Genomic DNA, 13,342 nt, shown 5'->3' on the forward strand with positions numbered 1-13,342 from the left:
GAATGCATTAAGACACTGTGGTGAAAATTTGGTAAAGATTGGATAATTCCTTCATAGTTTTTCACATATTCAGTAATAAAGTGTGCCCTGTTTAACATTTAAAGAGACAGTAACGGTTTTGTTTTAAAACGGTTTTTGTGCTTTATTAACCAGTTTAAGCCTGTTTAACATGTCTGTACCTTCAGATAGATCATGTTCTGTATGTATGGTAGCCAATGTGGTTCCCCCTTCAAATATGTGTGATAATTGTGCCATAGCGTCCAAACAAAGTAAGGACAGTACTGTCACAAATTGTAAAGTTGCCCAGGATGATTCCTCAGATGAAGGAAGTAGACATAGTTCTACATCATCTCCTTCTGTGTCTATACCAGTTATGCCCGTGCAGGCGACCCCTAGTACTTCTAGCGCGCCAATGCTTGTTACTATGCAGCAATTGACGGCAGTAATGGATAACTCCATAGCTAATATTTTATCCAAAATGCCAGCATTTCAGAGAAAGCGTGATTGCTCTGTTTTAAACACTGTAGAGCAGGAGGGCGCTGATGATAATTTTTCTGTCATACCCTCACACCAATCTGAAGTGGCAGTGAGGGAGGGTTTGTCAGATGGGGAAATTTCTGATACAGGAAGAATTTCTCAGCAGGCAGAACCTGATGTTGTGACATTTAAATCAAAATTAGAGCATCTCCGCGCATTACTTAAGGAGGTGCTATCTACTCTGGATGATTGTGACAATCTGGTCAACCCAGAAAAATTGTGCAAGATGGACAAGTTCCTTGAGGTCCCGGTGCACCCTGATGCTTTTCCGATACCTAAACGGGTGGCGGACATAGTGAATAAGGAGTGGGAGAAGCCAGGCATACCTTTTGTCCCTCCTCCTATATTTAAGAAAGTGTTCCCTAAGGTCGACCCCAGGAAGGACACATGGCAAACAGTCCCTAAGGTAGAGGGGGCGGTTTCTACTCTAGCCAAGCGCACGACCATTCCTATTGAGGACAATTGTGCTTTCAAAGATCCTATGGATAAAAAATTGGAGGGTTTGCTTAAAAAGATTTTTGTACAGCAAGGTTACCTCCTTTAACCTATTTCGTGCATTATTCCTGTCACTACAGCGGCGTGGTTCTGGTTAGAGGAACTGGAAAAGTCGCTCAGTAGGGAGACTCCGTATGAGGAAGTCATGGACAGAATTCACGCACTTAAGTTAGCTAATTCCTTTATTTTAGACACCGCTTTGCAGTTAGCGAGGTTAGCGGCGAAAAATTCAGGGTTTACAATTGGGGCGCGTAGAGCGCTCTGGCTAAAGTCTTGGTCGGCGGATGTATCTTCCAAGACAAATTTGCTTAATACCCCTTTCAAAGGTAAGACCCTTTTTGGACCAGAATTGAAAGAGATTATTTCAGACATCACTGAGGGAAAGGGCCATGCCCTCCCACAAGATAAACCTTTCAAGGCTAAGAATAAGTCCAATTTTCGTTCCATTCGCAATTTCAGGAACGGACCGGCTTCCAACTCGGCAGCCTCTAGACAAGAGGGTAACGCTTCCCAGACTAAACCAGCTTGGAAATCAATGCAAGGCTGGAACAAGGGTAAACAGGCCAAGAAGCCTGCTGCTGCTACCAAAACAGCATGAAGGGGTAGCCCCCGATCCGGGACCGGATCTAGTAGGGGGCAGACTCTCTCTCTTTGCTCAGGCTTAGGCAAGAGATGTTCAGGATCCCTGGACACTAGAAATAGTCTCTCAGGGTTTTCTTCTGGAGTTCAAGGAACTACCCTCAAGGGGAAGGTTCCACATGTCTAACTTATCTTCAAACCAAATAAAGAGACAGGCATTCTTACATTGTATAGAAGACCTGTTAAAGATGGGAGTGATACACCCAGTTCCAACTGTGGAACAAGGTCGGGGGTTTTACTCAAATCTGTTTGTAGTTCCCAAAAAAGAGGGAATTTTCAGACCAATTCTGGATTTAAAAATTCTAAACAAATTTCTCAGAGTTCCATCGTTCAAATGGAAACCATTCGAACAATTTTATCTACAATCCAGGAGGGTCAATTTATGACTACCGTGAATTTAAAGGATGCGTATCTACATATTCCTATCCACAAAGATCATCCAAGGATTTTCACAAAGGTGCTAGGGTCCCTTCTAGAGGTTCTAAGACCAAGGGGTATTGCAGTGGCACCTTATCTGGACGACATTCTAATCCAAACGTCGTCTCTTTCCAAAGCAAAGGCTCATACAGACATTGTTCTAGCCTTTCTCATATCTCACGGGTGGAAGGTGAACGTAGAAAAGAGTTCCCTGTCTCCGTCGACAAGAGTTCCCTTCTTGGGAACGATAATAGATTCTTTAAAAATGAAGATCTTCCTGACAAAAGTCAGAAAGTCAAAGCTTCTAAAGCTTGTCAAGTTCTTCACTCTATTCTGCAGCCTTCCATAGCTCAGTGCATGGTAGTAGTAGGGTTGATGGTTGCAGCAATGGACATAGTTCCTTTTGCTCAAATTCATCTAAGACCATTACAACTGTGCATGCTCAAGCAGTGGAATGGGGACTATACAGACTTGTCTCCAAAGATTCAAGTAGACCAGATGACCAGAGACTCACTCCATTGGTGGTTGTCACAGGATCACCTGTCTCAGGGAATGAGTTTCCGCAGACCAGAGTGGGTCATTGTCACGACCGACGCCAGTCTATTAGGCTGGGGCGCGGTCTGGGATTCCCTGAAAGCTCAGGGTCTATGGTCTCGGGAAGAGTCTCTTCTCCCGATAAACATCCTGAAACTGAGAGCGATATTCAATGCTCTCCGGGCTTGGCCTCAACTAGCGAAGGCCGGATTCATAAGATTCCAGTCAGACAACATGACGACTGTAGCTTACATCAACCATCAGGGAGGAACAAAGAGTTCCTTGGCGATGAGAGAGGTATCCAAGATCATCAAATGGGCGGAGGATCACTCCTGCCATCTATCTGCAATTCACATCCCAGGAGTAGACAACTGGGAGGCGGATTATCTGAGTCGTCAGACTTTCCATCCGGGGGAGTGGGAACTCCACCCGGAGGTTTTTTCCCAGTTGACTCAATTATGGGACATTCCAGACATGGATCTGATGGCGTCTCGTCAGAACTTCAAGGTTCCTTGCTACGGGTCCAGATCCAGGGATCCCAAGGCGACTCTAGTGGATGCATTAGTGACGCCTTGGTCGTTCAACCTAGCTTATGCATTTCCACCGTTCCCTCTCCTTCCCAGGCTTGTAGCCAGGATCAAACAGGAGAAGGCCTCAGTGATTCTGATAGCTCCTGCGTGGCCACGCAGGACTTGGTATGCAGACCTGGTGAATATGTCATCGGCTCCACCATGGAAGCTACCTTTGAGACAGGATCTTCTAGTGCAAGGTCCATTCGAACATCCAAATCTAGTTTCTCTCCAGCTGACTGCTTGGAAATTGAACGCTTGATTTTATCCAAGCGCGGGTTTTCAGATTCAGTGATAGATACTCTGGTCCAAGCCAGAAAACCTGTGACTAGAAGGATTTACCATAAAATATGGAAAGGATATATCTGTTGGTGTGAATCCAAGGGATTCTCATGGATTAATATTCCCAGGATCCTCTCCTTTCTAACAAGAAGGTTTGGATAAGGGATTGTCAGCGAGTTCTCTAAAAGGACAGAGATCTGCTTTATCTGTCTTGTTACACAGACGACTGGCAGCTGTGCCAGATGTACAAGCTTTTGTACAGGCTTTGGTCAGAATCAAACCTGTTTACAGACCTTTGACTCCTCCCTGGAGTCTAAATTTAGTTTTTTCAGTTCTTCAAGGGGTTCCATTTGAACCCTTACATTCCATAGATATCAAGTTACTATCTTGGAAAGTTCTGTTTTTGGTTGCTATTTCTTCTGCTAGAAGAGTTTCTGAACTATCTGCTTTGCAGTGTGATCCACCCTATCTGGTGTTCCATTCAGATAAGGTTGTTTTGCGTACCAAGCCTGGTTTTCTTCCAAAAGTTGTTTCCAACAAGAATATTAACCAGGAAATAGTTGTCCCTTCTTTGTGTCCGAATCCAGTTTCAAAGAAGGAACATTTGTTACACCATTTAGATGTAGTCCGTGCTTTAAAGTTCTATTTAGAAGCAACAAAGGATTTCAGACAAAACTTCTTTTTTGTTTGTCGTTTATTCTGGTAAGAGGAGAGGACAAAAAGCTACTGCTACCTCTCTTTCTTTCTGGCTGAAAAGCATTATCCGATTGGCTTATGAGACTGCCGGACGGCAGCCTCCTGAACGAATCACAGCTCACTCTACTAGGGCTGTGGCTTCCACATGGGCCTTCAAGAACGAGGCTTCTGTTGATCAGATATGTAAAGCAGCGACTTGGTCTTTTCTGCACACTTTTGCCAAATTTTTCAAATTTGATATTTTTGCTTCTTCGGAGGCTGTTTTTGGGAGAAAGGTGTTGCAAGCCGTGGTGCCTTCTGTTTAGGTAACCTGATTTGCTCCCTCCCTTCATCCGTGTCCTAAAGCTTTGGTATTGGTTCCCACAAGTAATGGATGACGCCGTGGACCGGACACACCAATGTTGGAGAAAACAGAATTTATGCTTACCTGATAAATTACTTTCTCCAACGGTGTGTCCGGTCCACGGCCCGCCCTGGTTTTTTAATCAGGTTTGAAAAATGTCTCTCTCTATACACTACAGTCACCACGGCACCCTATAGTTTCTCCTTTTTTTCTCCTAACCGTCGGTCGAATGACTGGGGGGGCGGAGCCTAGGAGGGACTGTGTGGACAGCTCTTGCTGTGTGCTCTCCTTGCCTTTCCCTGTGGGGGAGGAGAATATCCCACAAGTAATGGATGACGCCGTGGACCGGACACACCGTTGGAGAAAGTAATTTATCAGGTAAGCATAAATTCTGTTTTTTCTTAAACAAGGGTTCCAAGATATAAAAAGCGTAAGTAATAAACCAGAAATGCTGGTAAAGATATCTTGGCGGATTATATTAAGCCCTTATACTCGCTTGGGAGTCTTAATAATATTTTAAATTATCATTAAAATATACTCCAGTTCTATAGTATTTAGTTTTTAATAAAACTAAATGCTTAGAGAGTGATTCAAAGTTTGGTTAAACTGTGAGTAATCTCATGGAATGCAACATTGTGTATATTAATATGTTGCTGAATTTAAGTTATATAGTATCCGGTCAAATTCCTAGATTTAACTTATTACAATGAAGTGTCTTAATTGTCCCTGCAATTTGTGGCTTTATACTTGTAGTTCTTATATGATTTATTCAAAGTTTTCTTTCATTTCAACAAGATTTTGGCAGGTTACACCGTTTTTATTATTAAGGAAATATCTGTATAAACGGTTTTGACTATGTTTTTAACTTTTTGTGTAACGTAAGAGAGCTAAATACTTTCATTGATTTTTATCAGAGTTTAAAGCAGATTGCTTTTGTTTATCAATTATCGTTTTTATCTTTGTGTTCAGTTGGTGATTTACCGGCCTATACCTTTGTTCTCTAATGAGTCATTGGTTGACCTCTCTAATAATACATTGGCCTGTACCTTTAAGGATGTGCCAGTTTTTCTTGCAATTCTATATCTACCCTGATTGGGGATACAACTTTAGACTTTGTGATGACAAGTTACCAAAACTTATTTTCTGCGGTTATTATCGGTCTATATCTGATAGACAGTTTATAAAATTAGCAACGTTATTATTGTAAATTACCAGTTAATACCGGGGAAAAGTTACTGCTACAGACCACAGATGGTTTAGAAGTGGTTACTGGCCTATACCAAGTGGGCAGTTTAAAGAGTTAACAACTTTGCTTTAGTCTCAAGTTACCTATTAATACCAGGGAAAAGTTACCGGTACAAACCGCAGATGGTTCTGAGGTAGTTACCGGCCTATACCGAATAGATAATTTATAATCTTAGCACCTTAATTTTATATTGTGGGTTCCCAAAAAAATCTGGGAGAAGTTACCGCTATAAACTACAGGTGGTTCTAAGGTGGTTACCGGCCTATACCAAGTGGGTGATTTATAATATTAGTAACGTAACTTATATAGCTGATTACCAATTGATATCAGAGAAAGGTTACTGCTACAGACCACAGCTTGTTACCTATAGCAAAATACATATAAGTACTGAGGTTGCGGGGAAGGCAATATGCCGTTGTAGTTTTTAAATGATATAATATTCCCCACACCTTCTTTTCTTACAAACAACAGACGAGCTAAAATTTACAAAGCAACACCTCCCCTCATATATACATATATACATATATACATATATACACATATACAGTATACATAAAAACATATATATACATGAAAACCAATTTCAATAGCAGACGTTAATTTTAAAAGTTTTGTCTTTGTATGTATGTAATGGTTTTAAAATAATTTCGAATAAAGGTTACATTTTAAATTCTAGCTCTGAACTCTGAGGAGTCTCATTTAAGTCATTATCCACATAATGATGTCGCAGGAATATGAGTTCTAAACAGATGTACATTTTTGTCAGTTTAATACTGATTTGTCCCAGTATGGATACTAAACATGTATAATCTCTCTTGGGAATTAAAATGTCAATCATATACAAGGTGCAAATAACACAGTTGCTTTTGAATTATGAGTTGTAACTCATGAGAACAAAGTATTTCAGAAAAAAAAATTGTATTTGATAATTGATAAGAATAGTGATCATATGTTAAATGTTTTTATAGCATTTCATGATGTGGTTTGTGCCATTAGATGCTTTTAATAAAACGAGTGGTTTGTTTAAGGGTCTGTTACCCTTAATATTGTGATATTAAAAATAAAACTATAAACTGGTAGCACTCAGTTTGGATAGATGCAAAAGGAGGCTTAAATGGACAGTATACACCAGAATTGTTATTATTTAAAAAGATAGATAATCCCTTAATTACTCATTCCCTAGTTTGGCACAACCAAAACAGTTATATTAATATACTTTTTACCTCTGTGATTACCTTGTATCTAAGCCTCTGCATACTGCCCCCTTATTTCAGTTCTTTTGATAGACATCAATTCTAGCAAATCAGAGCTGGCTCACCTGATCTCCACGTGCATGAGCACAGTGTTATCTATATGAAACACATGAACTAACACCCTCTAGTGGTGAAAAAATCTCAAAATGCCCTGAGAGAAGAGGCGGCCTTCAAGGGCTTAGAAATTAGCATATGAACCTCCTAGGTTTAGCTTTCAACTAAGAATACCAAGAGAACAAAGCAAAATTGGTGATAAAGGTAAATTGGAAAATTGTTTAAAATTATATTCTCTATCTGAATCAGGAAAGTTTATTTTGGACTAGACTTTCCCTTTAAATAAAAAACTGTATAAAAAACTTTGAGATTTTAATTTAAAATATTTTGGCTAGATTATGAGTTGTGCGTTAGGGTAAAAAAGCAGCGTTAAGAGGTCCTAACGCTGCTTTTTTACACCCGCTGGTATTACGAGTCTTGAATTTACCGCACACTTCTTTGGCCTTACCGCAAAACGACTTATGTAAACTTCGTAAAGTCTTTTTTCTATGGGACTTCCATAGCCGGTATTACGAGTCTGTCCTGGGAGGCAAAAAAGTGAGCGGTACATCCTCTCCTGTCAAGAGTCCTACAGCATTTAAAAGTCAGTAGTTAAGAGTTTTATCGTACAACGCTGTAACATAAAACTCATAACTAAAGTGCTAAAAAGTACACAAACACCCATAAACTACCTATTAACCCCTAAACCGAGGGCCCTCCCGCATTGCAAACACTAAAATTAAATTATTAACCCCTAATCTGCCTCTCTGGACATCGCCGCCACCTACATTATATTTATGAACCCCTAATCTGCTGCCCCCGACATCGCCACCACCTACATTATATTTATTAACCCCTAATCTGCCTTCCCCAATGTTGCCGCAACCTACCTACACTTTTTAACTCCTAATCTGCCGCCCCCAACGTCGCTGCCACTATATTAAAGTTATTAACCCCTAAACCTAAGTCTAACCCTAAACCTAACACCCACTAACTTAAATATAATTTAAATAAATCTAAATAAATATTCCTATCATTAACTACATTATTCCTATTTAAAACTAAATACTTACCTATAAAATAAACCCGAAGTTAGCTACAATATAACTAATAGTTACATTGTAGCTATCTTAGGGTTTATTTTTATTTTACAGGCAAGTTTGTATTTATTTTAACTAGATTCAATAGTTATTAAATAGTTATTAACAGCGTTAGGGAGTTTTACGCTTCTTTTTTGCAGGTGTTAGACTTTTTTTTGCAGCAAAAAGTGTTAATGCGTCCAGAAAGCTTTTACTTTTGACTGTTGCAAGATTACACAAAATAGGTGTAATTACAAGGTGTATGTCCTATTAAAATTAGTTTACGCTGTTCAATAGACTGTTTATTTTCCCTGGAGCAGAGACTATTGACTCCTTTTTTTTTTTTTAGCTTAGGGAATGCTCCACGGGAATATCATCACCAATTCTGTTTCTGTTTTAGATTATACCTCATATGGTAAAACCAGTATAAGATTACAATTTCAACATGAGAGTGAGAAAAATCGGGGGAAGGGGGGGAAATCCCCATAATAGGGGGAATTTATGTGGTAATTCATATTCTATAGATTTTGAAGATATGTTAATAATTGCAATGATTATATCACAAAAAAATGGTTTGATGTCTTAAGATAAAGATTATCCTTTGCTATTTCAGTAGGTACTATGATAGATATGTTACAAATGCACCATTAGTTATTTAAGATGTTCATGCAAAGTCTAAATTATGTTCAGGAGTTATTCCTGAAATCTAAGTTTTGTTATTCTTGGTTTTTTGTTAAGTTGAAGTTTGTTATTTATTGCTATTTATGTATGGTCATTAAGGTCTCTGGAAGGAATGCAACAGTTAGTCAGACCAACAGGGAGCAATTCCACATAAAATCCTACAAGACTAGAGTATCCTACAGACAAATCTGATGCAGACAACACTCACTATTCTCTCACATAATGTGAGAGGTCTCAATACCAATGTAAAACGTAAGGTAGCTCTTAATCAATATATAAAACTGGGAGCGAAAAATCATATTTCTACAAGAGACCCACTTTACACAAACCCTAATACCCAAATACTGGCACAAATATTTCCCCACTCACTACCACTCAACCACAGATAAAAAAATTAGAGGTGTCTCTATCCTTATTCATTCATCCCTTCAGTTTGCAACTGAAGAGGTAATAACAGACCCAGAAGGCAGATATCTAATTGTCAGAGGGAGAATACAAGACACAAGGGTAACCCTTTGTAACATATACGCACCAAACAAACAGCAACACATATTTTTTCGACAGATTTCACACCTTATCACCCAGTGGTCCCAGACCAGAACAATTCTGGCTGGTGATTTTAATATTACATTGACAGCTAAAACAGGAGACCCTGAGAAGAAAACCCCACATAAACAACTTAGGAAAAACTCCATAGCAAAAACAATAAAAGAAATGCTAGATTCACATAATTTAGTTGACACTTGGGAAACTTTATTTGGCAACACTACAGACCACACTTACTACTCACATGCACATAACAAATACACCAGGCTGGATTATGTTATGGTGAGTCAGACTCTCATCCCAAACATCATAAATGCCCGCATACATACATCAGTGTGGTCTGACCACTCTGTGGTTCAAGTGGAGATGAGGGGTATAGTAAACCTCCATAGACAGAGATCCTGGACTTATGACCCGAACCTATTAGGAAGGGAATTCATCTACAAAGAAACACTTAAAAGCATGACAGAATACTGGCAAAAAAATGAAAACTCCACTACTAACCCGATTTTTACCTGGGCAGCACACAAACCTTATCTTAGGGGAATCCTGATTAAAGAAAAGGCGAAACTCACCAAACAAGCTAATAAAACCATAGACCAGCTACAGTCGGAGATTCAGTCTTTAGAAACACAACACAGGCAAACACACTCCCCTACCATATTTAGATTACTCCAAACTAAGAGAAAAGTACAGGAAAAAATCTTAAACGAATCAGCTATAAGAGCCATTCAGAGACTAAGGACCAATTACTTCATGTATTCAAATAAACCCGATAAATATCTAGCTAATAAGTTAAGAGAAAGGGTCAAGACATACTCTATCCCTGTTATACAACACGCTGACGGTTCAAAAACGACTAACCCACAAGACATCTCAGACACCTTTGCCACATATTATGAAATTCTATATGATGGTCAGAAGGTCCAACACTCTAGTCAGACGAGAGAATTGTTAGCATCATTTCTACAACACACTGAACTTAAGGCAATTAGCCCATCCGATAAGGACACTCTAAACGGAGAAATCTCCACCCAGGAAATAATTACTGTCTTAAAAGAACTCAAGATAGGGAAAGCAGCTGGCCCAGATGGCCTACCCAGTGAATACTATAAACTCTTTAAACATGCACTAATTCCTCATCTCAAAGAATTTTGCAATAATGTAATGCAGGGAGTAGAGAATCCAGTGGACATACTCAGAGCCAAAATTATAGTGATCCCTAAACCAGGGAAAGACCCAACAAGATGCCAAAACTACAGACCAATCTCCCTTATTAATCAAGATATAAAAATACTTACAAAAATTTTAGCCAACAGACTTAAACATATACTTCCAGATATAATACACCCAGATCAGGTGGGGTTCATTCAGGGAAGGGAGGCACCGGATAACATCAGGAGGACAATAGATCTGACAGAATTCCTAGTGGCGGAGGGTACGCCTTCTCTGCTCCTATCGCTGAATGCGGAGAAGGCGTTCGACCGAGTGGACTGGCCATACATGTTTGCAGTTCTTTCCAAAATGGGGTTTGAGGGGGCTTTCGTACAAGCAATCAAGGGTTTATACTCTACACCTATGGCTACGGTTAGTGCAGCAGGGTATCAGTCGAGGCCTATAAAAATAATGAATGGTACTAGACAAGGTTGTCCTTTGTCCCCGCTCCTGTTTGCGATCTGTATAGAGCCGCCAGCATCTCGTATTAGATATTCAGGAGACATCAAGGGGGTCAATATAGGACAATCAGAATACAAATTATCGCTTTTTGCCGATGATGTGCTGCTGACGCTGACTAAACCTATGGGCTCTTTAACACATCTATATGGAATTCTGCAGGAATTCTCTAAAATATCAGGTTACAAAGTTAATCTAGATAAATGCGAAGCACTACCATTGTCGCTCCCCTCCCCACACAAAAAATTAATTGAGATTAATTTTAACATTACTTACCTAGGAACCAAAATTTCAGATTCATTTGATAAATTATACAATTTAAATTACATTCCATTATATAAGACTTATATAAGACTATATGGAAAAATATCGGGAAATGGAAAGGAGGGGGCTTCTCCTGGTATGGTTGCCTATCAACCATTAAAATGAATATTTTCCCTAAGATATTATATTTATTTCGGGCCTTACCAATTAAGATTCCCTCTACAGATCTACAAAAATTACAATCCGATCTCCATTCCTTCCTCAGAGGCGATAGGAAAGCCAGAATAGCATCACAAATTCTTACCCAACACAGACAATTAGGAGGGGTAGGTCTACCTAATTTAGCTGACTACTATCAGGCATCACGACTCGCCCAGGCTACCCTCTTAAGTAAACAATCCAATAATGTTATATGGACAGAGATTGAAAGGGATATGCATGGACAGGAATACTCGGATGATATCCTATGGAAGTGGGGTGGGCAGACACACCACAATAAGGTTCGACTTTCAGCCACTTTACACACTGTCTCTGTCTGGAAAACAGCAACCACAGGCCAGACTCTCATACCAACACACACCTGGGCCAAACCCTTAAGGCTTCTTATACCAAATGAGACTCAGAGATCTTTGGGGAAATGGGCAAACAAAGGGCTCTACAGAGTAGCAGACTTTTTACTGAAAGGACGTTTAATATTATATAACCAACTACAGGAAATCCTTCACCCCTATAAACGGCACTGGTATATTTACTTGCAAATATCATCAGCTCTGAATAGATACCTCACACAACATACAAGATGCCCAAAAACAAATTTAGAGAGACTCTGCATGTCACCGAATAGGGAGAAACACACAATCTCTAAACTGTATACAGATATTCAAGAAAGCAAATGTAACACCAAATCTAACTTAATGTTGAAGTGGGAGACAGACTTGGGGTTTGCTGTCCCGAGGGAAGAGTGGAATCAGATCCTCTATGACTCATGTAGAGGTTTGATTAGTGCAGACCTTAGGGAGAACACCATCAAAACCTCATTTAGGTGGTACCTGACCCCTATAAGAACATCCCACTTCTCATCTACTGATTCTAGGCTTTGCTATAGGGGATGTGGAGAACAAGGTTCGTATATCCATATGTGGTGGACCTGCCCTATAATAAAAAACATATGGTCCCAACTAAACAACTTATTAGGTCACCTACTTGACGAACACATATCATTAACAATACCTCAGGCACTCTTAAATAGAGGGCTCGATCAATTCAATCCAGCAATTAATACATTTATTAAAATCTTATGTACAGCAACTAGGACATGTATAGCGAGACATTGGAAAGTTGGAACACCTACATGGAAAGAGGTGACAGATAAGATACAAGATATATACATAATGTCAGAAGGGACGGCCCGAATACAAAGTAACATGGACCAGTTTCAGAAGGTGTGGTTCTATTGGATCATGAATAGCAGCCCAAGTAGGGAATGATAATGTGCAGAAATGGGGATAAACAGTAAAGATGCTCTAGGCTAGTATTATAATATACATGAGATAAGGATATGATTGTGAACCTATAACCCTAAGGATGTAATCCAAGAGACATAACAGATGTTATTCATTAAGAAACTATTAAGAAGAAATAAATGACTATACAGAATAGTTTAGTTCCCGTTCAAAGGTTTATTCAGTTTTAACAAGTTTGAAGTTGATACATAAAAGTAAGTAAACAATCTTAAGGCAACAGTAATAGCCAATCATAGTTCAATTAATCCCGACTCAACAACTCAACACTTTTAGGTGGAATGTCAGGAAGATAATTAAATACATTTTAGAGGGAAGGTCAAAGGGTTAATTTTATCAATAGAAGTCGACCACCATTATTTGGCTTGACCACCACTGCTATCAATATGTAATTGCACTGAAAAGGAATACCCATGTATTAATATGCTTTTGTTCTATAGTTTGTTGGTAGAACACTGATCATACATTTATGAACCCTGTACATGAAAATGTAGGACAATTGAAAATGTTATGTTTACATGCCTTTTGAATCAT

The 13,342-nt window shown here is 39.3% G+C and overlaps 1 protein-coding gene across 1 annotated transcript in view; it reads left to right on the plus strand.

Annotated features, from left to right (window-relative positions):
- LOC128664030 (cationic amino acid transporter 2) overlaps positions 1-13,342 on the plus strand; it is a 100,052-nt gene that overhangs the window by 16,034 nt on the left and 70,676 nt on the right. The window lies entirely within an intron of this gene.

Source organism: Bombina bombina, chromosome 6 (genome assembly GCF_027579735.1).
Source record: "Bombina bombina isolate aBomBom1 chromosome 6, aBomBom1.pri, whole genome shotgun sequence".
In the NCBI taxonomy this organism is placed as follows: domain Eukaryota; kingdom Metazoa; phylum Chordata; class Amphibia; order Anura; family Bombinatoridae; genus Bombina; species Bombina bombina.